General features: G+C 40.0%; 1 protein-coding gene across 4 annotated transcripts in view; it reads left to right on the top strand.

Annotated features, from left to right (window-relative positions):
• naaladl2 (N-acetylated alpha-linked acidic dipeptidase like 2) overlaps window positions 1-26443 on the top strand; it is a 317992-nt gene that overhangs the window by 164330 nt on the left and 127219 nt on the right. The gene's annotated exons all lie outside the window — the stretch shown is intronic.

Genomic DNA, 26443 nt, shown 5'->3' with positions numbered 1-26443 from the left:
CTCAGTCAGTTCTTGAGGGGGCTGGCTGTGTTAATGTGAGCGTATCATTAATAAGCTCCTCTCCCGTCTGGCTCTCATCTCGAGGGATGAGGTTCAGACATCTGTGTCCTGTGATTCGATATCCCGTGTTTGCCGAGGCAGTGTTGTAGATTTTGGTCATGTGGATTGCAGTTTAAGTTAAAGAGTTAAGCGGAGCTTGAGACGGGTGGTCCCTTTCTCTCACTCTATATCCCAACTCAACATTTTGGATTCGGAAAATCGCTCTCTGAATTCTTCTGATCCAAACAGAGTCCTGTTTATAAAAAATAATAAATAAATGCAAGATGTGTGCTTCCATGCGTGCCCTATTGATGTTGCTCCAGTAGGTGTGACAGATTTCGCACAAAATTATATGTGTATTATATTATAAACAGTGGTGCACAGGTGCGCATGCATGGACAAATAAACGATACACAACAGAAAATGTGGAGGGAAGCGCTTTTGAGTGCCAAGATTTTTGGGGACAGTTCGACAGTGCTTGAGCACCGAATTGATTCCTCTATGGCGGCAAATTAATGCCTAAAAGAACGAGCGCACAACTGATGCTGGCGCGTGCGGTAAATTACATTGGTTACTTCCCCTTTTCCGGAAGTCAGTTGTGATTGGACGCCTGTCCAATGACCCGTAATTCACTTGACTTGAGACATGAGACATCACTTAATTTGTTTTTATTTAATTTATTTATTGTGGTTTATTAATGTGTAATGTGATTTAATGCATTGTTAATATGGAATAGATTCTTACCAGATACTTTATTAACAGGAAGTCTTAGGGGTACTAGTGATTGCATTCTTGTGTTGTTAAGAGATATTTACAGACTGTAATGATGCATTTCCATGGTTATTAGCATTCGACAAAACTTCGAGTGTCACACAAATTCGACAAGTGTCACACAAATTGCATGCACACAAATCCATCCTATAGCTTTGAGATCCATCAGGAAAAGCCACTCTCTTCATTATGCTACATGTTCATGCAGGGCTTATCTTTTTTTGTGTGAAGAAGCCCTTTGCTGGAGATGAGGTAAATAGCATTGCAGACAACATTAGCGAATCCATGATTATTTGGTTATCGATTACATTTTTATCGAGCTATCACGTTTTTTAATTTTTTTTATCCACTGGTCACAATTGAAAGCCAAACTCAGAAATATATGAAGAGTTTGGTTCCAAAACGCGATAAACGCCATTTAAAAAAAAAATTAGTTCCCGCAAAGATCTGTATTGTATAGGGTCGGTATTGAAAAGTCCATTTAAAATTTTACGTAAAATGCGATATCCGCCGTGTTATTCTCTCATGTTTTCTCCCTTTCTTTCCAAACCGCGACAAATGCCAGTCTCCTTTCTCTGCAGAATGCGATAAATCCGCTCAACCAATCACAGCGCACCATTCCACGCATTGCAAACAGTAACGGCGGCGCTCTGAATACACCCGGCATCCTAGTTTTTCCTATCTACTTTGTACTTTTTGATCAACAATCAAACAAAAATGTGTATAATTTTGACGCCATTGAACCTGTGGTGGTTTCTGCGATAGGGAAGAAACGTAAGCCATCGAAATCTAATCATTTACGTGAGGAGATTAAGAAGACGAGGCACGCGGGAGGAGGAAAAATGCCGGCTGTTGTTTGTTCTCACACGACACGAAAGCATCAAACTTCAGTCACGCTGACACGTTAACCCCTGGGGATCTTTTGAAAAACTTTCAATTGTTTTACTCAGTCAACGAAAACCGAGCAGGACCAAGCCATTTTACAGATTATCGCCGTCAAAAAAGTTCAGGAGGTATTTCCTAGCGATGGCTGATTGTATGTATTTTTAGTCCAGTGCCTGTAATAAAATATTGACCGAGTTCAGAGGCTGTCATATGTGGATCAACTTATTTTGTTGTGTATTTTCAACAGTTTCAATATGAAAAATAACTTTTATATTGATTCAATGGATTAATTGCATTTTGAAAAAAAAGTGTCATGAATTTATTGCATTTTGGGGAAAAAATTATCAGTTTTTATAATAAATCTTTGAAATCAAAATCTGGATTTGATTTTTTTTTTTGTTATTATAACCTAAAGATGCTATGTGAACGTTTGAAACAGAAAATAGTGGTTTTCATCTTGCCACATTCTTGGTAAAGAAAACACATTTTTACTCAAATTAATCAAAATGGATTTATCGCGTTTTGGAACCAAACTCTTCATATAGTATCCTAACTTTATTTACTTTGCTATTTATCAGGAGCAGTTTCCAGAGGCAGGCAACAATAAATCAGTCAGCAAGACACAGGGATTTTTCCTGACACGTTAATGCCGTTTACATTCGGGTCCAGTCGGGTTCGAAAATAAATGCTGTTGGGTTGGACTCAGGTCTTCTCGGATCGGGTTTTTAAACAATATGTATTAGGGGTGTAACGATTCATCAACTAGATCGATGTATCGATTTATATTCCTACGATCCAACTACATCGATCTGTGCTCGGCAAGTTGGCCTTCCGGACGACATATATCGATCTAACATCGTTTTAAAAGGTAATGAATCGATTGTATCGATACTAGGAAATACCGCATTGGATTTAAGCATGTCAGACTTTATATGGATGTTTTTTCTTAGCACTTTTAATGATAAAGGCGTTAAACGTTACTTGATTCAGTCTGCCTATCTGTGACGTGATCGCCATGCGTGACGCGGCAGCAGCAGCGCGACAACAGTCAAGCAGCGCTAGTCTCTCACCTGAAAACGGACTTTCCTGTCCTCTCAGCCGCTATACTGCAGGAGCGCGCACTCTTCAACTGCACGCGCAAATGCGCCAGCGCGCGCTGTATCACTTCACTAAAGCGCAAAACACATACGAGAATGCAACGTCGTAAATTAGTAAGTTAAGAAATAAAAGTAAAATACCAATAAATTACGTTATTGGTACGTCATGTGTGTTGCTATTTATCAGGAGCAGTTTCCATGTTTCTTTACCAGTTCTTCTAAGTATTGTGTATCACCATGGTAGCCTAACTGTTGTTTGTTTTCATAACAAAATGCCACTTACTGGTTATTTTGTATATTTTTATATGACTGTGGTGGCTCATACCAAGATTGTATTAACAAAAACTAGTTTGGGATTGCTATTTAATAGCTCAACCTCGCAGTGCCTACTGTTTATCAGTATTTGACATATTCTTACAATTTTTTTTGTATGTTAAGTAAAGGGGGACAGAACTTGTGTGTCAACAATTTTTGTGTAAACAAATGTATTATAATAGGCCTATATAATTCCTAAAAAGGTGGGTCGTGGGCTTGATGACCATGGGGAAATGTGGGTCCCATGGCCAAACTATTCAAAACATAATTCAATGTTGTGATAATCGTAATTAATAATCACAATTACAAATTCAAGGGAATAATCGACAGTTATAATTTTTGTCATAATCGTGCAGTCCTACTTTATTCAAAATGTGAATGCATTTTTGACATTAATTGTTTACTTGTTTGTTTATATCCATAATTAATTGATACCTGATTCCCTTACAATCATTTTTGGCTAAAAAGTCACTGAATCGATTTCAAGTCACTGAATCGTTTCGGATCGGATCGTTCTAAATGAACCAATATCGTCCTTGAATCGTATCGACAAACATGAATCGCGATACGAATCGAATCGTTGTTAAAACGAATCGTTACACCCCTAATATGTATAATTATGCACGTTTGGTTCGGGTAAGAAGTGATTCTGGTCAGGTACATATTTAAGAGTTCAGGACAGTACCAGAGAAGCAGAACTGAGCACACCAACACATCCATATTAGGACAAGACCTGACAATGAACACAGAAAACACATAAAAATACACAAGATAACAACAGGCTAACAAGGGACAGGTGTGGGTAATTAATCGCTATGGGAACAACAAGGGTAACTGTCAACAAACAAGCCAGCTAAGGAAACAAAGGAAAACTGAACTGAACACAGGTAGTGAAACAACAGAACAATAGGAACAGAGACAACACTTCAACATAAGAGTCCTTAAACACAAAAAAGTAAAAAAAACGAGACCATAATTGTAACAAATTTTTGCCTCTGCAACTGACTGTTGAAGCTGAAGTTCTAAAATTACTACAATTGAAGCTAAATAGAATAAAAAAAAACTAACAAAAGCACATAACACAATTACTAAACATATTATTTTTAAGAAAACAAAGGACAAAGCAAAAATTTATTTTATGCCACAACTGCGGTCAAATGAGTTATACTATAGTAAGAGTAAGAGACAAGTTCCAGGTTTTTACTGATGGCAAGAACCCTCCCATGTGATCCTACATGCTACAGCCTACTTACTACACCTGGCTCAATAAATCGAAGTGACAGCCTTGGTGACAACATAAACAAAACTGTGTGCACCTGTCTTTAGATGTCAAGATTCATTCCAGGATCTTGTTTGCTTATGATTTGTGAATGAAACAAAACAAATAACATGATGCCTTTAAGGAAACATTTGTCTCTAATAGCAAAAATAGCAAAAGAGGAGGCCATCCGCATTGATTGAATCAGAAATGCTTTGTGTACCTAAATTGTGGCCTCTGGAGAACAAGTGCTGTGCAGTTTTATTGAGCCATGACTCTTTCTTATTTATTTTGTTTATTTTGGATAAATTCTCCCATCCTCCTGGTTGGGAAATGAGTCTAAAAGGTGCTGAAGGACATAAAGGGAGTGCTGACGTATAAAGCATTGTTTTCTTTATTAGTCTCTGCTCTGCTGGCTCGCTGCATAAAAAAAAAAAAAAATGATTACATAATTTTGTTAACCTTTAAAGCTAGGCACATATCTGAGGAAGAGATATGAAATATGTGGGCAACTTCAAAAAAATAATTTTACATGTTAATTTCAAGTTGCTGACAGGTGCTTTTATTCACATGGAACAAATTGTGTCCCCTGTGTTTTTTAGAAACCTTGTTGAAGTGAAAAGAAGCCTTTGAATGGAAATGTAGTCATTTGCATATTTATTTAAATACGCCACTGCTATGGGACCCATGTAGGAGTCTTTAATGAACAAATGCTTGCCACTGCTGTCAGGAAGAAAAACGTCCTCTGTGCAATGTCACTCAAAACCATCACAATGTGTCCCAACTCTCCCCTCGGTCTAGCTTCTCCTGTGGGTATCTCTGTTTTACGCCCTCTTTCTTTCTCTTTATTTATTTTTACATGTTGTCATTTCCCTCTGCCCTCTGCTTCTATTCATGCAGGAGTTGAACCTACAGTGTAAAAAAAAATTAAAAACCAATAGATGTAAACAATGAACACTGTCCTACAAGGATAGCAGATGATTTGTTTGAAGAGAAGCTGACAAGGTTACTTTGAGAGACAGCAAAGAAAGTGTTTTTTTCACTTAGTCTTTAGCTTGTTTATTAATGTATTGTCTGTTCATTCATATTACCAGTAATGTTGTGCTCCAGCAATTCAATTTGTTCCAAACGAAGCACCAGCAGCCCTTCGGGGGAACACACAATTGTGGCGTTTTGTTCCTGAATGAATCAGTGCTTTTGAATCAATTGCTTTGAGTGAATGATTCAATGACTCACTCATAAAGACAGACTGGTAACCTGCAGAAAATATTCATTTAAAAATCCAACTAATGCACAGACTTGACAGTCTGAGTGGAGCGAAGCGGGCTGTGTATTAGAATTTAGAGTCAGAACTATGCATTTTATAGTAAATTTCATTATCGTTCAAAAGTTTAGGGACTACGATTTTTTTATTATTATTTATTTGCTTTAATTGAGCGCTAAATCAGCATATTAGAATCACTGAATACTGGAGTAATGGCTACTTTGCCATCATAGGCATAAATACAATTTTAAAATACATTACAATAGAAATATTGTCAAATTTAATATTTGTCAAAACTGTTTTACAATATTTTTGATCAAATAAATGGTCATGGTAAGCATAAGAAAAATGTATTTAATAAAAAAATTAGAGATGCACGATATATCGGCCACCATATCGGTATCGGCCGATATATGTTCATTTTTCATGTTATCGTTATCGACCCTATAAGAACATTTGGCCGATATATTAAAGCCAATGAATAATGGATTATTTCCTTCAGCTGAGACACTTCAGATCCTCACTGTTCACCATGATGGTTTTAAATTGCTTGAAATATGATTGTAATCACTTCAAAAATGGAAGTTAAGTGCAACGTGCAACGCAAGTCTGTCATATAGGCTACATAAAATTATAATGAGAACATTATAATTATGTGCTTTTAATGGTTTTAATGGTGAGACTTTTGTTTTTGTAATCAGGCTCTCAGAAGTTATATAAAAAAAATGGATTTAGATTTATCGGCCAATATATTGGTTATCGGCTTTCAAATATAAAGAAATATCGGTTATCGATATCAGACAAAATTTTCATAGATGAAAAGATGAGTTTGTGCCATGAAAATACAGCAGATTTTTTTTTTTTTTGTCATATTTACATTTTTATTCACTAAAGTTCCAGCTTGCGACTTCATGTTACAGTTGCCCAGTCTTTAACTTAACTCATTACGCATTTGATCATTTGCATCCATTAGTACGGCCCTATTAGGTACTTTTTTAGCATCCGTGCAGAAACACGCAAAGCATCACAACAGAATAAGAATAAAGTGCTGCGACGTATGATTACATTTGAGGAACTTCTTTGTATAGTAATTATACTTCAAGCGGTGGTTCGTTTACTTGATGAGTAGCTTGATTACTTCGGCTCGAGGCGCTTTTTAAGGCAGCGTTCATTAAAGGAATGCTTTACTGCAGTGACGCCCTTTTCTGCATCTTGGAGTTGATCCTCATGTGTTCTCTTTCCTTTCTACCCCTAAAACCAATGAGCATTTGGAATGCACTCAGGCTGAAAATTGCCTTTTCTACCATCGCTATCATTTGATTGGTATTCCAGCTAATAGACATGCAAATAAAACAGAGGGTGCATCGCACTCCAGACAGAAATGTGGCACTTGGTCAATAACATTATGGAAATGTTGCTTCTACTTCTTCAGCTCTTTGTGTTAACATGATAGCGTTGTTTCCAAAGTGCACAAGGGTCTTAAGTTGAGGAAATTACTCTGCCGTCTACATTTTCTCAATAGCGGCACTTCTGTCCATTTGGCGTGATTAATATGTCAGTCTCATGTTGAACGGCACGTCCTGCCGTCATCGCCAATGTAATGCATTTTTGAGTAGTCTTTTTTTATTATATATTTCTCTTCCTCGAGGTCTGAAAGTGGTGAACATGGGGTAATTCAACGTATCATGGGGATGTTTTTAAGGTTTCTACTGAAATAAAGGACTGTCACTCACAGCATTTGAGAATTTGTGAATGACATTTTGGAGGTTTAGATGTGTTTTTCATGGAGGATGGGTGGGCAGCAGCACTGCAGGCCGTAAGCTTTCTGCCATCTCTTTCAGAAGGTCGGGGCTGCCCCCTGCCTGGGCCGGCTAGGACTGTCTTATCTCATCTGCAGAGGGTGGGAGGGATGCTTAGTTTGTCCTGTTGCTCAGACCCCTGCTGTTGAACACCGTGCCAGAAACGTGACCCCAGTCAGGTGGCTGTAGGTTTGCCCTTATTGCACTGAGAAAGGAACGTAATGAAATATAAATAGCTGTATTTGGCACAGAAAACATGGACACAGTTCACATAACCAAGGCTTTAAATGAATCCGGATCCTCTTGTGCTGCTGATTTGCTGTAGGGGTACACAAGAAAATATTAGTAATGACGGAAAAAAATAACTCTCATAGTCTGTTTGGACTCCGTTTACTAGCTCATAAACACACTTTAAGTTTCATTGAAGTCTCATATTGTTTATTTATGATTTTTCCTCATCTTTTGAAAACTGATTGTTTGTTTATCAAAGTTGCCATACTTTATTATTGTAAGTGCCTATGAGTTTGGATTTAAGTTTTTGTGAAAGAGATGAGAGAAACTAAAATAATAATGCAAAAAAAAAAGACTATTTTACTATTGAATGACTAAATTACTATTATTTTCAAACATGCAGCATTAGGATTTATTGGATCTTTAACATAAAGAACATAAAGCTAATTTCAACAAACATGAGGGTTAATATCTTTGTTAATATTCATTTACCTTTTTGACATGCTCTACTTGGTCAACATTTCAGTGTTTGTGTCTTTGTAATGAGAATTTCTGCAGCCATTCAAGCACCAACAATTATATTTTATCTTTTGTTCTTTTCAGTTACAAACACATCAAATAGCTGAACGATTTAACAGTAATAGGTCAAATGTAAAACATACTGACCACTATTACTCCTCAGATTTTGGTAAGAATTCAGGCCAAAGTCCAAATGATAATTCATTAATCAATAATTGATCAATATTAATAATTTATTTAATTGTTTGTTTGTTTTTTGATTGGTTGGTTGGTTAATCGGTTGGTTGGTTGGTTGCAAATTGCATTTGGTTATTAGAATTAAAATTCCCTCTGGCTGATGGGAGTACAAAAAGAAATGCTTGGTTGGAAAGTTTGGGGAAACAGCTTTAGTGTTATAAATCTGTGAGAAAGACCTTGTGATTTCTCTTCATCACAATGTTTCTCTGCTTTTAGTGAACCGCAAAAGTCAGCCCAGTATTTATAGAATTACCTAGTCCTAATGTTATTTACTTTTGTCCAGCACTGCTGCTGTCAAGCCGCCTCTCACTCATGAACCTTGCCTGCAGGGCCCGGCCCTTTCCATATATCCTGAGAGACATGGCCACAGTTTAGCCTCTGCAAATAGGGAATAATTTTACCAGACAAGAATTTACAGTTTTGCCTCTCTGCGAGCCCTCTGGCTCTGAATCCTGAATCCATTCCTCTCTTAGCATGCGGAGTGTGTGCGGCGATTATGGCTTTAGCCGGAAGCCTCTACCTCACAAAATGGGCAGTAATGAAGAAGGCAGTGTGCTCACTTTGAGCAGAAATGTGTGTGTTTGTGTGAAAGAGAGTGTGTTTTAACAACATTGTTGTGAGATGTGCAGCCGACTGGAGACTTCTTGTCTGATGCCCTGTGGTCTAAAAACTCACTTTCAGTTCATAATGCAACTGCTTTTTTGCCCCTCAAGAGCAGCTGTATTCACCAACATTTATAGATGTTAGATTCAGAGGTCGCATTAGACTTCTGCAGTGTCCGTGACGGACAGGGTCGTAACAATTTTGTCATAATCTATTATTTCCTGTTAGTTTAATTTTAATTTTATTTAGGACAAGCATATAGGGTAGATTATGCATTTATTTATATATGAATACGTCACTTTTCAGGTCTCATTATGAATGTTTGTCCAATAAATCACAATAAGCTTTGAGCTTTGTTACTTTTTATATGAAACAAAGTCCCAGCTTTCAAATTCTGTCCATTTTGTCACAAAATTCAAACAAATACGGTTTTGGCGCTCTTTAATGTGGCGCGAGAGGTACTGTAGCGAAGTGAAGCGCAAGTGAACGTGATCATCCCTTCCTCTTTACTACGTTATAGAACGAAACAAACATAAATGGACATCAGAAAATATGTTGAAAGATATAGTCAAACTTACCGAAATCCGTATCATGTCTGTCATGTAATCGCTCAATCAATATTTCATCCACAGAAAGACTTTAATAAAACAGCCACATAACTCAGAAAAGCCATTCGGTGACCATGGAAGTGGTAGCCAGATCAAGAGCGCACTTGATAGTCAGCAAGAGCGTACTTACCAACAAGTGGACAGGGTTGAGAATTACAGTTAAAAGTTACAAGAGATCACCCTCAGCGTCATCTGTCAAAATGACAGACAGCTTTCAGATTTTTTGTCACTGCTAAAATAATTCTGTCAATTTTAGGTTAACGCATCCTCTGGTTAGAATGTATATCCATAAACATGTACAAGCATTTGACAGGCAGGACATCATGTGACAACATTACTTATATATATATATATATATATATATATAAAAACAGTCAATACCCTTCAAATGGTGTCAGTAAGATTACTTTTATTCAGCAAGGATGCATTAAACTGATCAAAATTGAGAGCAATCATAATGAGAAATGTTTCTTGAGCATCAAAGCAGCATATTACAATGGTTTTTGAAGGATCATGTGACACTGAAGACTGGAATAATGATGCTGAAAATTCAGCTTTACCATCCCAAAAAAAATTATTGCATTTTCAGGGCTCGAATTTCGGCGCGGGATTGCGGGTATTGCGCATAATTTTAATCATTCCCGCAGGTCTCCCACTTATAATGCAGGAAATTCCCGCAAACATTGATTCACTTTAGCATGTAGGTTGTATTGGTAAATTAATCCACACAGATTATAAAATCAAATCAGTCATTTTAAAACTGTCTGGGAGACGCAATTTCAGGGTCGACAACAAACAGCGTGAGTGATTCAGTGGTGCTGCGTCTTCTATCAGCTCGTTAAGCGCGCTGCAGGCGGCGATAATACACTCTCGCGTTTCGGGAGTCGGGATAGACGGAATTGTCACTTGCATAATCGGGCCAGCATTGCATCATGAATAACTAAAGTTTACCATTTGCACGTCTTTTAAAGTTTTACCAGTTTAAACATTCACGCGATTTGAAACTATTCAGTACTTGCGCGCTGTCTGAGAGATGTTCTCTTACGAGAGCTTCTCTCGTACTTGCGTAATATCTTACGCAAGGGGAAAACCTCTTTTCCTCGAGATATTGAAGCCAAAAATTTTCCTTAATTTTGTAATAATGTAAACTGCGTTGCAGCAGCATGCAGACATGGGCGAGACAGCTCGCGCGCCCATTGGCTGCTCTGCGGCAACTGCACTAGCCTATCGATAGAGGCCCCTCATGACGTCATAACCAATGAGCAGGGTTCGTACGTTTTGAAAAAACCTGGAAAAGTTATGGAATTTGAAAAATGCAAATTCCAGGCCTGGAAAGGTTTTGAAAAAATAAAAAGACCCAGAAAGTTTTGGAAAAGTCATGGAATTTTTTTTTAACACAGCATAATATGTGATTAATAGCAAAACTGTTTAATAAAAAAAATATTTCGCGTTGTCTTAACGTCCTTATATCCGGGCGGCATAACGTTCAGTTCACTTCCGATTCACTCACTTGTTGCGATGTTGCCTAAGGCGAAGTCGGTGCTGACAGAAATTTAATTGAAATGCCAGGAAAGTGGCACGAGCATGCTAAAGTTTTGCAAGCACCGGTGGGTCGAGAATGTTAACGTAGCGGAAAGAGGATATACTCAGCATAAAAGCCTACGTCTGTCTCCTGCACGCGAGAGGAGAGAAGAAAACGAGTAAATGTCAGTTCAATTGTAAGTTCATTCTTTATGTGCCTAGGTGTGTGCGATATTGTCTATGAACTATGATATTGTAATCATTGTTTAACTATGTACGAGGCACTGCGAGTGCGAGCTGACATCGCGTTTGTCTCTCATGCTTGCTTTCACTGTGTGATGTGTCAGTGCAGTTATAGATGTCCCCAAATGAGTTTTTGTCTTATATTTAGGGATGTCCCGATCAGGTTTTTTTGCCCTCGAGTCCGAGTCCGAGTCATTTGATTTTGAGTATCTACCGATACCGAGTCCCGATCCGATACTTCTATAATACATAAAAAAAGAATAAAGAAGAGCGAAAAAACAGATCCAGGATGTTCCTTATTTTTTTATTTAATTCACCTTATTTTAACATTCAACAACTCTGTTAACAAACAGAGCACTTCTGTGAGGTAGCTTGAACAATCAAGTAATAAATAACATAAATTCTTCACTTTTGGACTTTAGTGCAACAGTAAATATAAAAAAAGTATAATATATAAACAAATAGCACCTCAACTTAAAATACCCGGCAGGCATGTAAACAAATAAAATATAAAAGTGCCACAGTGTTTGCAAAGCCAGTAATGCGCTGCTTTTAGGAACTGCACTCGTTTCACACTGCACGCGTTAGCAGAGCGTGCAGCGCGTATTTTTTTCGCCGCCCATGTTAACAGATTAGAGCATTCACACCGCACGCAGAGGTAGCGCAGAGCAGAGCAGAGCAGCAGTGCCACGATCGTTTCGGCGCCGAGTCTATTTTTGCTGCGCCGCTTATGCTGAATTAAAATGACAATGCATTGATCATGGCCAAAATACACCGCAGTTTTATCCAAAAAGTGCATTGATGATATCTATTGTGTTTTAAACAATCAATCAAATGACCAACAGCAATTTAAAAATGTCCAAAAACAAACTTGTTGCCAGAACAATAAAAACAAAGATGAACCAAAAGTTATATAAATGAAATTATTAATAAAATAAGCTTCTTGACAAGTCTTTTCTCTTAAATGTATTTGAAAACGAAAGAAAGCAATGCCAACTTATCCATTATAGAGTACTCTGCTACACACGCCGTGGTTCAGCCGCGCTTGACAAACGCTGCCAGTGTGAAAGCAAAACGCGCGTGTCCTGCTCCTGCTCACCATACGCACTGCTCCTGCGCTGCTTACGCTCTGCTCGCGTGCAGTGTGAAACCGGCGTAACTCTGTGGCACCGCATAACTATAGATGTGTTAAAAAATAATGAGAATATATATACATATATATCCGAGTCCTGATCGGGAGGTAACGTCCGATTCCGATCGAGTCTGAAAACACGTGATCGGGCCCGATTTCCGATCACGTGATCGGATCGGGACATCCCTACTTATATTTATATCATATTATGTTGTTATATTAGAATATCACATGAGCAAGAGTGCCGTTTTCCTGTGCATAATTGCAAATGTGCCATTTATTTTATACAACAGTTAAATTAACAATAAAGTTAACATTGTGAGTTACTTTTTGGACACAATATTGTCAATTTTCACTTTATATCGCCGACGAGAATTTCATAATGAAGCCGTGGTCCAACAGACAGCGATGATTTTTTAAAAATGTATTTAATGAAATCCGCGTTTTGAACGAATCATTTTAACGATTCAATGAACAATCACTTGTTTTTCTGAATGAATCAGCCGTTTGAACAAATCGGTTGAATAAATGACTCCAACAACTCGCTTATTAAGACAGTGACTTGCCGCCACCTACTGGTGGTTTTAGTTTCATATTTAAAGTATCCTTTAATACTGAGGACACTGTACATGTATTTTATCCTGTGTCCTTCAAAGATCTTGCACTTTATTTTGGATTGTACCACATAAATTGTCATCCATTTTATTGTTAAACCTCTGAGGGTAAACTTTAACACATATTTTTATTCTTATAATGTCGACTGACATTTTCAGGAATACATAGTCATGGAAATGTGCCGAAAAGTCATGGAAAAGTTATGGAAAAGTCATGGAAAAGTATTGGTTAAAATGTGTATGAACCCTGAATGAGGGTGCTTCGCTATGTCATGTCCCGCCGAAAGCGGGTGGGGCTGGGGCTATAAATACGGCCCGAGAGGCTGGTTTGGTCAGTTTTTCATCTCTTCAGCGAGCCTACGCATCGCTGGATCCTGAGAGGAAGCCGCGCCGTCTGATTCAAGCACTCAGCGGGATTAGTTCTGCATCTGAAGCTGCCGGTCGACAACTCGGCGTTCCTTCAGTCGCCGTTCCTGCTCACGCTTTCCGGCGTACATATCCTTTTCTCTGCTACTGTGTTTTGTGTATGTGTGTGTTCGCCGCCGCGACACACACTCTCATTGCACTAAAAGAGCCGGGCGTCTTTTTCAAGACGCCCCTTTCCTGAGGACACGCAGCTCTCGCGCTCGCTGACGGCGACTGCCCTCACTGCGAGCTAGTTACTGCCTATGGTGACTCTGCGGACTCACCTGGCATCCTTCTCCGAGACTGCTCCTCCGCCCCCCCCCAACCCGCAAAGCTCGCCGGTTCGCCCGCTTGCCTTGCCTGCTTGGAGGATGATACCTGCTCTCCCTCTGTTCGAGCCGCGCAAACCGCGCCGTTCACAGGGGATGTCAGGACCGGACGGTCACGGGGCTAGCTTTCTCTCTCCCTCTGTTCGAGCCGCGCAAACTGCGCCGTTCACAGGGGAGGCTGGAAGCGGACGGTCGGGGTTAGTTTTTTCTTTACGTACAAGAAAGCTACCCTGCCCCTGCGCCCCATTCACGCGTCACTCACCGGCGAAAGGAGAAAAGAGTGTTTATAGTCCCGCCGAGGCTGGACTGACCTGAATTTCTCACACATTTCTCAGTTCCCTGATCAGGCGACTGGAAATATAAATATTGCAGCGCCTGCAAGCAAACGCCGAAGAAAACATGTTGACGCTCTTATATGCTCGTGCGTCTGAAAGCCTTTGTGTTCCCCCCTGTGGCTCAGTGGCGGAATCTTTGGTTTTTCACACGAGAGACCGGTGTTCGAATCCCGGTCTAACGGCAGATAAATTATGCCTCCAATGCTTCGCTCTGTCAGTTCCCTGAAAGGCGACTGCAGATGTGCATTTTGCAGCCAACGAGCGCGTTGTACAACCCGCTCGCCTGCACCCAAACACCGTTTCTATGGTTCCCGTGCGTCACTGGCGAAAGGAGAAAAGAGTGTTTATGTCCCGCTGCGGCCGGGCCGAATTCTATTTCTCACACATTTCTCATTCCCCTCTGAAGTTCAGGCGACTGGAAATGTCAATACTGCAGTGAGCGAGCCTGTTGTAATGCACGCACACCTGCAAACAAACGCCAGCATGTTGACGCTCTCTGATAACATGCATTCGCTCTGCTCAGGCGGACAATGCTCTCAGTGTTGTAAATGTGCCTGCTATCCCACGCCCACATTCACACATAGACATGACAGGTCTTACGGGACTTGCCCAGTCCTCCCCTCTCGGTTGACCACCGCAGAGGAGTCGAGCGCGGGCAATCTGCCCGCTGTTATCAGCGCGCCCCCTGCCTCAAATGTCATAAGCGCAACGCTTATGTTGCAGCACACTGAAGCCCCTCTGTCGCTGAGCGACCAGAGCGCGCTTCGCATTCAACCCCTAGCCATTCGTGCAAACGCATGGGCAAGGCTACCCGGGGTTTCGAAGTGGGTGCTAGACATTATAGAAAGAGGCTATTCGCTACAGTTTCGCCAACGCCCTCGCCGCTATGCGACGCGCGTCGAAACCACGGTAAAAACAGAAGTAGCACACCTACAGTACTTCGAGCCGAAATTTCGAAACTGTTGAGCAAAGGGGCCATAGAGCCCTTATATCAAGCTCAGAGCAAAGGAGGGCTATACAGCAGATACTCCCTGGTACCGAAAAAAGACGGGGGTCTCAGACCCATACTAGATCTAAGGCAACTGAACAGAGTGCTTGCGAAGCGACAGTTCAGAATGCTCACGACCAGAAAAATCCTCGCGCAGATTCGCAGAGGAGATTGGTTTGTGTCAATAGATCTGAAAGACGCATATTTTCAAATACAGATAGCGTCACGTCACAGGCGATATTTGAGATTCGCCTTCGAGGGCCAGGCATATCAGTACACAGTCCTACCGTTCGGCTTGTCCCTAGCACCCCGTACATTTACGATGTGCATGGACGCAGCGCTCGCACCCCTGAGACTACAGGGCATGCGAGTATTGAACTACTTGGACGATCGGCTGATTCTAGCTCAATCTCACTCTGTGCTCATAGAGCACAGGACCATTTTACTCGATCACCTCGAGAATCTGGGTCTCAGAGTCATTTGGACGAAGAGTTCTCTGTCCCCCAGGCAGATAATATCTTTTCTGGGCACAGAACTGGTCTCGCTGTCTATGATAGCGCGACTGTCAGCGAGCTCTTTCCGCTGCGGCGCATCTGTCCCGCTCAAGAAATTTCAGAGGATGCTAGGTCTCATGGCCTCAGCATCATCAGTACTTCAGCTGGGCTTGCTTCGCATGCGCCCGCTACAGTTCTGGCTGAAAGCACGAGTGCCGCGCCGAGCGTGGGCTTCGGGTCTGCTTCGTCTCAAGGTCAATCAGAAATGCATCGCAGCTCTGAAACCTTGGAAAGCAAACGACTGGTACCGATCAGGTGTAAGCCTGGGGACTTCCCCGAGTGTGAGGGTGGTGTCTACAGACGCATCCACCTCGAGATGGGGAGCGCTGCTCGAGGGCAGACCGTTTTTCGGCCAATGGTCAGAACGGGAGAAGCTTCTGCACATAAACTGCCTCAATGTTGGCAGTAGATAACGCGCTGACACGTTTTTTGTCCCCAAATAAGAGGACACCACGTCCTGGTCCGTTCGGACAATATGTCAGTGGTGGTTTATATAAATCACCAAGGAGGTATCAGATCCAGAACCCTTCACAGGCTGACGGAACGCCTCCTGGTCTGGGCTCAGCACAATCTGCGCTCGCTCAGAGCAGCGCATGTGCCCGGCCACCTGAATGTGGGACCAGACAGACTGTCCAGAAACAATCTTCCGGTAGGAGAATGGTCTTTACACCCACAGACAGTCAAACTGCTATGGAGGACATTTGGCAGAGCGAAATAGACCTATTTGCGTCTCAAGAGAACGCTCACTGTCGGGAATTTTTCCCCAAGAGCAGGGATGCGCTGGCCCACGTCTGGCCCCGCTGCCCGCTCTATGCGTTTCCCCCTGTCATGCTCCTACCCCAGGTGTTAGAGCAAATCAGGAAAAACGGATGCCCAGTGCTACTCGTCGCCCCCATTATGGACGAACCAAGCCTGGTTTCCAATCCTGATGCAGCTGACGAGTACCGCCCCGTGGCCGATACTGGTGAGGAGGGATCTCCTCTCGAAGGCAAACGGCTCGATCTGGCATCCTTGCCCGGAGCTTTGGTCCCTACATGTGTGGGCCATCAACGGGTACCCGTTAACCTCCCAGCGGGAGTGTTAAACACGATCACGAAGGCTAGAGCTCCATCTACGAGGTGGCTCTATTCCTCAAAATGGTCTGTGTTCACTAGCTGGTGTACAGCGCGTGGCAAGAGCTTCTGGATAAGGGCAGAACCCCATCCACGCTCAAAGTTTATGTGGCGGCCATAGCAGCGTTCGCTGAACCACCGCTCGGCCAGTCATAAGGAAGGAACGATCTGGTCATTCGCTTCCTCAGAGGAGCTAAGAGGCTGAATCCTCCCAGACCTCCCTCGGTTCCCGTTTGGGACCTTTTCCACGGTTTTGGAAGCCATGAAAGGTGCCCCATTCGAACCAATACAGTCAATAGACCTGAAACTCCTGTCTTTCAAAACAGTGTTTCTTCTGGCTCTCGCTTCAGTGAAGCGCATAGGGGACTTGCAAGCGCTTTCAGTGAGCGCGGCGTGTATGGAGTTTGGGCCTAATGACTCAAAAGTCATACTCAAACCAAAGCACGGATACGTTCCTAAATCCCTCAATACACCGTTTAGGGCACAGGTGATCTCCCTGTCAGCCCTGCCGGCATCTGAAGAGGAAGGGGACGCGGGCTTCCTTTGCCCGGTCAGGGCGTTAAAAGCCTATGTGTCTCGCTCATCTGTTTTCAGACAGATGGAGCAGCTCTTTGTTTTGTTCAGCGGACGTTATAAGGGACTAGCTGCGTCAAAACAGACTTTATCCAGATTGGATAGTTGATGCTATAGCGCTAGTTTACACATCCAAGGGCCTGCAATGCCCGATAGGTGTCAAAGCGCACTCCACGAGAGGCATGGCCTCGTCGTGGGCTTGGTCCAGTGGGATTGCCTTACAAGATATCTGTATGGCGGCAGGCTGGGCCTCTCCGTCTACATTTATAAGGTTTTATAACCTCGAGGTTCCCGCTTTACAAGCTAGATTGTTCTCGGTCTGATTTTTCAGTATTGCCTGCCCGATGCGATCGGCTCAGGATGCTGAAACTGAAATATGTGGAAATGTGTGATTTTGAGGGCATGTAATGATCTGTGTGTTGTGCAAGGCTCCTGCAGGTGAGAACACAAAGAGAGAAGCTATTAAGCTGTCATTAAAACCCAATCATCATTAAACAAGAATTTGCCGTCCCCCAGGTCTGCTGATACTCCAGCAACTAATCATAAAAACATAATAAAGGTCAATTATGAAATTATGCCATTTTAAACACTCGGATGCCACAGTGAGGACCAGGACAACTATTTATTTATTTATTTATTTTTGGCCCACACGTCTGCGGTGGGTTACTGTGGATTTCTTGAGTAATTTTCAGTCTGCATGGATGCCGTCTGTGAATTTCTCATCTGACGCAGAGCAATGGAGCTACACATTCACTGAATATTGTCTAATGTATAACAGGCGATATATAGTATATATTGGTTTGGTCATATCTAGAGTGTGATTTTGTGACAGTGGAAAGATCTAAAGGATGATCTGAACAAATGCACTCGCATACATTCATCTAACAAATAAAACTTGGTTTCAGCCAGCCACTGAAGGTTTTGAGGGTATTTTGAAACACAGCATTATTCCATAATGCACTGTTGTGTCAGATTGGCCATTTCCTTTGGGAACTTGACCAGCAGGTCCAAGGAGATTGGAACAATGTCACCTCATAACAGGTTTCTTTCGGTCGAGAACATTGTGGTATTTGCTGGTTCCAAATTTCTTTATCAGCTATTGAACTGAATGTCATTGACTGTCTTGAGTTCTGTGTTCCCGCCCCGAGTGTAAAGCAAAACGTTATTGGTTGTAGCGAGAATGTGGTATGATTGGTCAGCGCAACGTGGCCGTTATCTGATTGGCTTGAGTAAACGATGAGTGGAGTCCACTTATTTGAGTATTTGTCCGCACATCTTGATGCTAGAAGTGTTTCAAAAACACAAATGTGTGCGATTCACAAATGCAAAGGAAGAAATTTGCAAATGAATGCCAGGCAGAGTTGTGTTTGTGACGTAAAACACATTTGTATTTTTATTTAGCAAATCTCATTTTAATTATTTGTGAAATGTATTCATTTTTGTAAACTCTTTAGATTTATTTGTGGATCTTAATCTTTAAAAACAATTAAATTCTTTTAATACACTTTTTAAATGCATTTAAATTTGTTTATTTTTTGTGAATCTTTTTACATTTATTTGTGAATCTAGTTTAAAAAAAAATTTTTTTTTTTTTTTAAACATTGTTTTAAACATTGCACGTTGCATTTGTCCCTCATCTGTTCATTTATGTAAGTGTGTCTGTGTGGCCTGTTTCTCAACACACCCTTTTACAATATGACTAATGTGTCTCTCACACACTCACTCTTCCTCTTTCTGTTTCTTACTTTCTCAAGGACAGCTCTCTGTTGTGCTGAGAAATACTGACTGTTCTTAAACATAAGAGAAAGTACAATGGCAATAATCTGCATCTGCACATCTTGTCTCTTTCAACAGCTCTGTTTTCTAAAGGTCCTTGCACACTGAGTCAGAATTTTTCGTATGTGTTTTTTTTTTCATATTCGTCATTCGGTGGCTCTGATTTGTCAAAACTAGTGGTCAACCGATATATCGCCGAGGCCGATATTTGAATTTTTTTAGATATCGCCATTGGTCAATAAATCTTTCCATTCGGCCGATACAGTTTGTGACAGTGCATTAGTGCTTTTTTCAACTGGCTCGCTCTGCTCCACCCAGTGGACACGCACTGTAGACAAGCCACTCAGCTGTGAAGCAGACATCTATAGCAGACAGACAGTAAATGACCAATCATTATTCACTTTTTTACCTGACGCTACATTGTGTTACACACAAAAACACTCCGGCATGCAGCGAAGTCTATTCAAACAGTACCGTGATATGTTAGATCCGCAGCCCAGCGGTAGCTCCAGTAGGGGACACAGATGTGATTTATTTTTTAATTTGCGAAAATTTCGGACGAGAATTTCGGACTCAGTGTGCAAGGACCTTGAGTCTAGTGAGCTACTTTGCTGCTTAATACCTACATAGGGAACTACCTTCTATGACTACACTCTCCCAACCATGGAAAATCACAGAGATTTGATTCACAACCGAGTCTAATAGAGTGGATGTTAGTATGTGTCAGTGCAATACTTCAATAAGCATGAAAATACACTGCACACACAAAATAGTTTCTAGCCTGGGGGAAAAAAGATCCTGGGAAAAATGTTCCTGGGATAAATTGTTCCGGGTCATTTCGATGGAAACGTGGCTAATGTGATTGTCCCACTTCAGGTCCGGAGATGGTGGTGCCCAGGAACCTGAATGACTCCACTGCTGCCACCGTTCCAGTTTTGTTTCATCGCTCCACAGAACATAATCCCAAAACTTCTGTGGCTTATTTATATGATTTTGAACATATTGGAGTCAGCTTTTTTTGTGCTGCGATAGAGACGCTGTTCAACAGGCGGCTTTCTGCCCATGCGATCAGAGATGAAATACAGACAAGTACATGCTGCTTTGGGTGTGCACTTAGACAAAAACATGCAAAGATATGTCAAAATGTCCGTCTTCAGGACTTTATATTCTTAAACACATTGAGTTAAGTCTTCAGTATGTCTATCAGCTGGGAAAGTAATCAAATGCTTTTCAGTGTATTAGGTCTGTGCATTTGATCTTAAAGGTGACATTATGCCCCTTTTCACAAAATGTAATATAAATCTATAGTGTCCCCAGAATGTGTCTGTAAAATTTCAGCTAAAAATACTCCCTAGATCATTTATTATAGCTTGTCAAAAGCCGTTTTTGTGTGTGTCCCTTTAAATGCAAATGAACTGCTGCTCCCCGCCCCCGTTCAGAAGACCAATCCTTTACACGAGTTTCGGATACAATAACAAAACACGCAAATCATCCAAAATCTATTTTTTATTTGTTCTATTGTTTTTATATATATTTTTTTGTATTACTGAACATTTCAACTCACTGGTTGACAGTGAAACTGCTCTGAAAGAACAGATTAAGGGGTTGGGGTTGAGTCTCTCTCTAATAAATAAATACAAATCCTCCTGTAAAGTGATTTACTATCAGTCTTATATACATTAAGACTATTATGAGCTTCTTTTCTATAGCTTCTGTCTTAGGTGCATTTTAAAGAAAACGAAAGCTTTGATCATTGGAGCTGATCTCTGTATCTCCGTTATAGACGCCTCCACTTCATGACTATGTCCTTTGCTCTTTCTTCTTTTTACTTAACCAGTCACCCATTCTCAAATTAGTACCTTGAATTCAAAAGAACTACAGTAATGCATAATTCCTCCTCTCAGCTTTTTTCTAAGATGGATTGACTTCCCTGAGGAGAACAGAGCAAGTTTGGGGCAGAGCTTAAGTTGCACTGTCTTTGCATATCAGAATTATTTTTATTTTTTTTAAAGAGTAAAATGTGACACATCTGTCATATACTCTACTGTTCAAAAAATCTATGTTTTTGAAAAAAGTTTCTTATGCTTACCAGTGCTGCATTTTGTTAATCAATATTACAATTATTTATTACAATTTAAAATAACTGTTTTCTATCAATTTGTTCTTGTGATGTCAAAGCTGCATTTTCTGCAGCTATTACTCCAGTCTTCAGTGTCACATGATCCTTCAGAAATCAGACTGGTTTATGAATACATTATACATGTCTTTACTGTCAATTGAATGCATCCTTGTTGAAGAAAAATATAAATTTATTTAAAAAAATAAAAAATAATAATAATAATTTGGCCCCAAATCTTTGACCAATACTGTATCTCATTTACTTTAGTCTTTTCTAACTGACCACATCATTAACATCACAATTGACTAACATGAAGACCGTTTCAATTACTGTATGCAGCTTTTTTCGATAATATATTCAAACATTATCAATATTATGCAACAAGTAGCTAAATGTATAAAAGAAAATATGCTCAAGAAAAAAGCAAAGAGAGGAAAGATGTTATTGATGAGAAGCATCTCCACTAAAGCATAATTAATTTGTTATTCAGTTTCCAGGAAAGTATTTTACAACGTAATTTACCCATGATCTTATACTAATCTTTTTATAAGTGTTAAGCTGCTGTAGTCACTGCAAAAAGCTGTTCAGAACAGTGAACAGCAAATTTATGGTTGTGTGACCTCAGGTTTAAAAAAAAAAGAAAAAAAAAGAACAACTTGAAGGGATGTAAGCAAGACTGTATAATCAATTAAACTCAAGAAAGATGAGTAAGTTCTCTTCATGAAAACTGCTGACATTGTTCTTACGGCAATGAATTACCTGCTTTTTTGAAAATCTATTTGCATGTAAATGTGCGACTCCATGTCATATTTTAAAGTGGAGAATTTTTTTAAGGCGAGATCAATTTCATTTGCTTCAAATGACTCACAGATCAAACATAAAGTCTGTATTCGTATTGTTAATAAAATACTGTAGGACTGCTTACTTTAGTGCATACTGTGTACTACATATTTATACAATTGATTTTGAGCACACAATATTCTAGAATATAATGTGTGTACGTACACTTGAACTGCATACTAAACTTTTTATCAAGTGCAGTTCCAGTAGTATGTTAACATGATATTTTCAACACAGATAATACAGTTGTATTCGAAATGATTAAACCCCCATTGCAAATCAGGTTTATTGGAAAAATGTACAGACTTTCAGCTGTTTGCAATGAACAAATCAAAAAAAAGTAATTGGCATAGCTTAACACAACAAATGTTTCAAGTGGTTTCCCCAAATTCAACTGAAAATGCCACTTTTAATGACTTCTGCAGTCTCAAAATTGTTCAACCCCTTCATGGCAAGCATCTTTGGTACTTAGTAGAACACCCTTTTGCTGTTATGACCTGCTGCAAACGAGATGTATAACCAGACACCAGCTTCTGGTAACGTTTCTGAGGAATCTTAGCCCATTCCTCATGAGCAATGGCCTCCAGTTCAGACATTTTTTTTATGGGGTTCTAGTCAGGTGACTGTGATGGCCACTTTAGAATCTTCCAGGACTTCTTTTGCAACCAAGCCTTGGTGGAATTGGAGGAATGCTTGGGATCACTGTCATGTTGGAAGGTCCAAAGACGCCCAAGCTTCAGCTTTCTCACTGACAGCATGACATTTTCTCCTGGGATTTCCTGATACTTCAATGAATCCATCTTGCCTTCCACACGCTGCAGGTTTCTAGTGCCAGAGGATGCAATGCAGCCCCAGAGCATCACCGAGCCCCACCATGCTTAACTGTTGGGTTATTTTCAGCAAATGCTTCATTCTTCTTCCTCCAGACATACCGCTGATCCAAAGGGCCATAAAGTTTTGTTTCATCGCTCCGTAGAACAGAATCCCAAAACTTCTATGGCTTATGTATATGATTTTGAGCACTTTTCTTGTGCTTTTGGGTCAGTAGTGGTGTACATCTCGGAGTTCTAGCATGGAAACAGCATGAGTTTAGTACGTGCCTTACTGTGCAAGCTGAAACATCATTGTTGCCACCAAGTCTTGATGCAGGTCTTTTGCAGTCACTCGATGGTTTTTCTGAACCCGCTTTCTCAGAAATCTAGTTGCAGCCGTTGATAGCTTCCTTTTTCTGCCCCGTCCAGGTAGTGTAACCAATGTTTCTTTAACTTTGAACTTGCGAACTATGCTTCCAATGGTGTCTCTAGGAAAATGTAGTGCCTTCTCTTTCTGGATCCTGTTCCTTGTTTGTGAAGGGCGATGCTGTCTTCTCTTAACTTTTTGGACCATTCTTTTGACTTAGCCACATTTCTAACATGCAGTCAAACATGTACACTCAACAAACCTAGCCATTTGAGGAATTTCATGTGTTCTAGCTCAAGCACACATGGTGCAACTAATGAAGCCCTTGACACCTGTTTTGCAGAGTTGTGTTGTTGTGATGGATTCTATTCTGGGGTTAAATAATTTTGAGACTGCAGAAGTCATTAAAAGTTGCATTTTCAGTTGAATTTGGAGAAACTACTTGAAACATTTGTTGTGTTGAGCTATTTCAATTACTTTTGTTTGATTTGTTCATTGCAAACATCTGACAGTCTGTACATTTTGCCAATAAGTCTGATTTGCAATGGGGGTTGAATAATTTGACTACAAATGAATGTGTGCGTGAAGCTCTTACACTTCATTCTTCAAAATGAAGAATTCTACCCTGTTTTTTATTGACATGAGCTTGTCTTGACTACAGTCATTCTCCGAGATTTGATTTGTAACACATCGAGACTGAATGAAAAAGTTTGCATGTGAGCTACTGAAGTGTTTGTAACCTGAACACTACACATATGGCTCCACCGCAGGCGTGTAATATATATCTCATGAGCATATCTGTGTGGAGGGAATGAGTCTAAGCCCTGTGGGTAATCACACTTCAACAAATAACTCTTCCTGGCAGGCTTGTTTGCTCAAAAAAATGTATGTTCTCACAGTTATTTTGGATCATTTTCAGCACTTTTTTTTTGTGTGGAAGTGGTGATGTTTGCACTGTATTGTACAAGTGTGACTCTGTATCCTGTTAGTGCTACCTTGACTTCTACTTTAATTATAATGACGTTAGTTAATCATTGTCTAAATGAATCTTGCTTACCGGAATGTAATGAAATATACTAAAATGACACGTATGCATCAGCAGGGAGGCATCTATAGCATTGAGCATGCCGTATCTAATTGATTTGTGATATGAATCTGTGTACTGCACAAAGTTCACAGGGAGATCAGGTGAGTAATTCTGTGTGGAATAAGGGAGCTTTGTTTGTGCTGATTACATTGATGAAATAACCTTAAAAAAGATGAAGTGAAATACAAGATGTCAAGATGTTTGAAAGTGTCTGTGTGTCACTGTGTATGCATATTTTAAAGTTTTATTTCATCAGGGGAAATATATCTAGATCTTTTTTTTTAGAGAGAGAGCTCTGCATTTTACAGTTAGTGCATTCCGAAATTTTATGTAATACTTCTACTAATACCACAACCAAGTAAAAAAATAAAAGCCCATTTTGATGAGTTATTTGCAGATTTGTAGGTGAAACGGAACAATAAGCTTCATACAGGACAATAAATAGACACTTTGTAATTAGGGGGGTGGTAAACAGATTTTAGCTGTGCAGGTGTAGCACAGTATTACATTGAATATACTGTTGTAAATGTAGACAGATCCAGTATTAAATATTTGGTGAAAGTGTTATGGTGATGTAAGAATTACATCCAGATGGACTGTTTGTCTGTGCATTAATGGCAGGGATTTTTCATTAACTCTTTCTGTGGGTTTCATTATTACGGCATTAAATAAGTGAATTGTTCAAAACACTGATTCATTCATGACTTTAACAAGTGGCTGGTTTTGCGTGAGCCAGTGATTCATTCCTTCAACCAATTCTTTCAGAAACACAGAACCATCACAACTGTGTGTTGGTTTTTCAATGGATTTGTTTGGAGCTATTTTCGTTTAAAATGGAGACAAAGAACAGAGAATCAAATTTATTTTAATAATCAACATTCAAATACAAACTGAGTTTTATATAAACATTTACATTGCATAAAAGGCAGTTTTTATATCAACTTTTTAGTGATATCCTTTCTACTCCAAGTCGTTGTTGATTTATGAACATTTCAAGAGTTCAAAAAAGTTTTAATGAAAGGTTTATTTAAAAATACATTAATAATGAAGTAAAGATTTAATTAATGCATACAGTATATTTAACAAAAGTTGAGCTATGGGCATTGAATGGCTTTCTTGAGGTAAATGTAATGCTCCATCTGTTAATAATGTCCATTAATATTGCATTTTTATCAGCATTAGGTTCATTCCACATAAAAATAAATAAATAAACAAATAGGTAACACCAGCACAAGAGGATTAAAAGACACGGTCCCTCGTAACTTCTGCATGCTGCAAACATCTGTCCTCTGGAGATGGAGGGAAGAGCGTGTATGTATTTCACACACACTGGCACCATGAATCATTCTTACCCTGAGACTAGCATGTTTAGTTGACATAAATGCTCCTCTCATACACTCCTGTAGTATGGACTCCACTATATCAGTCGTCTCTCCTCTGTACAGTATCTACAGGCTGAAAAAGCGAGTGCATGCTCTCTCCTGGAGTTCATCAAGGTCAGCGCTCCTTTATTTCCAGCGCTGTAATATTTTTTGGGGGGGGTTTGTTCATTTTTAGCTGTACGACAGATATAACTAACAGGAAAGGATGAGAGCTATTGACCACAACCTTGTTCGTGTTTTATTTATCTAGACGAATGAAAGCACTTTTAGGCTGGGAAGAAAGAAAGAAAGAAAGAAAGAAAGAAAGAAAAAAGTGAGTGCTCTAGTCATGTCCCGAAAGTATTAGACGGAGAAGTCACTTTATATCTCTCGGTTTATGCAGTTCACTCTGCAGCCATTATCAGATTCAGGTGTGTCTGGATATGCAGCTCTACAACTTCAGTTCTGCACTGGACACCTCCATGATTTTGACCTTTCGATTTTAATTGAGGATGTCTTTTAATCTCTAATTTAATTTACGAATTTGAATTGAGATAGATAGATGGATGGATGGATGGATGGATATTGAGTCACACACACAGTCATTTGGATTAAATCACATTTAGAAGGTAAAAGACAATGAGTTCAG

The sequence above is a fragment of the Leuciscus leuciscus genome (assembly GCF_965113295.1).
Source record: "Leuciscus leuciscus genome assembly, chromosome: 23".
NCBI lineage: Eukaryota > Metazoa > Chordata > Actinopteri > Cypriniformes > Leuciscidae > Leuciscus > Leuciscus leuciscus.
Note: the sequence above shows the minus strand (reverse complement) of the source record. Positions and strands in the feature narration are given on the sequence as shown.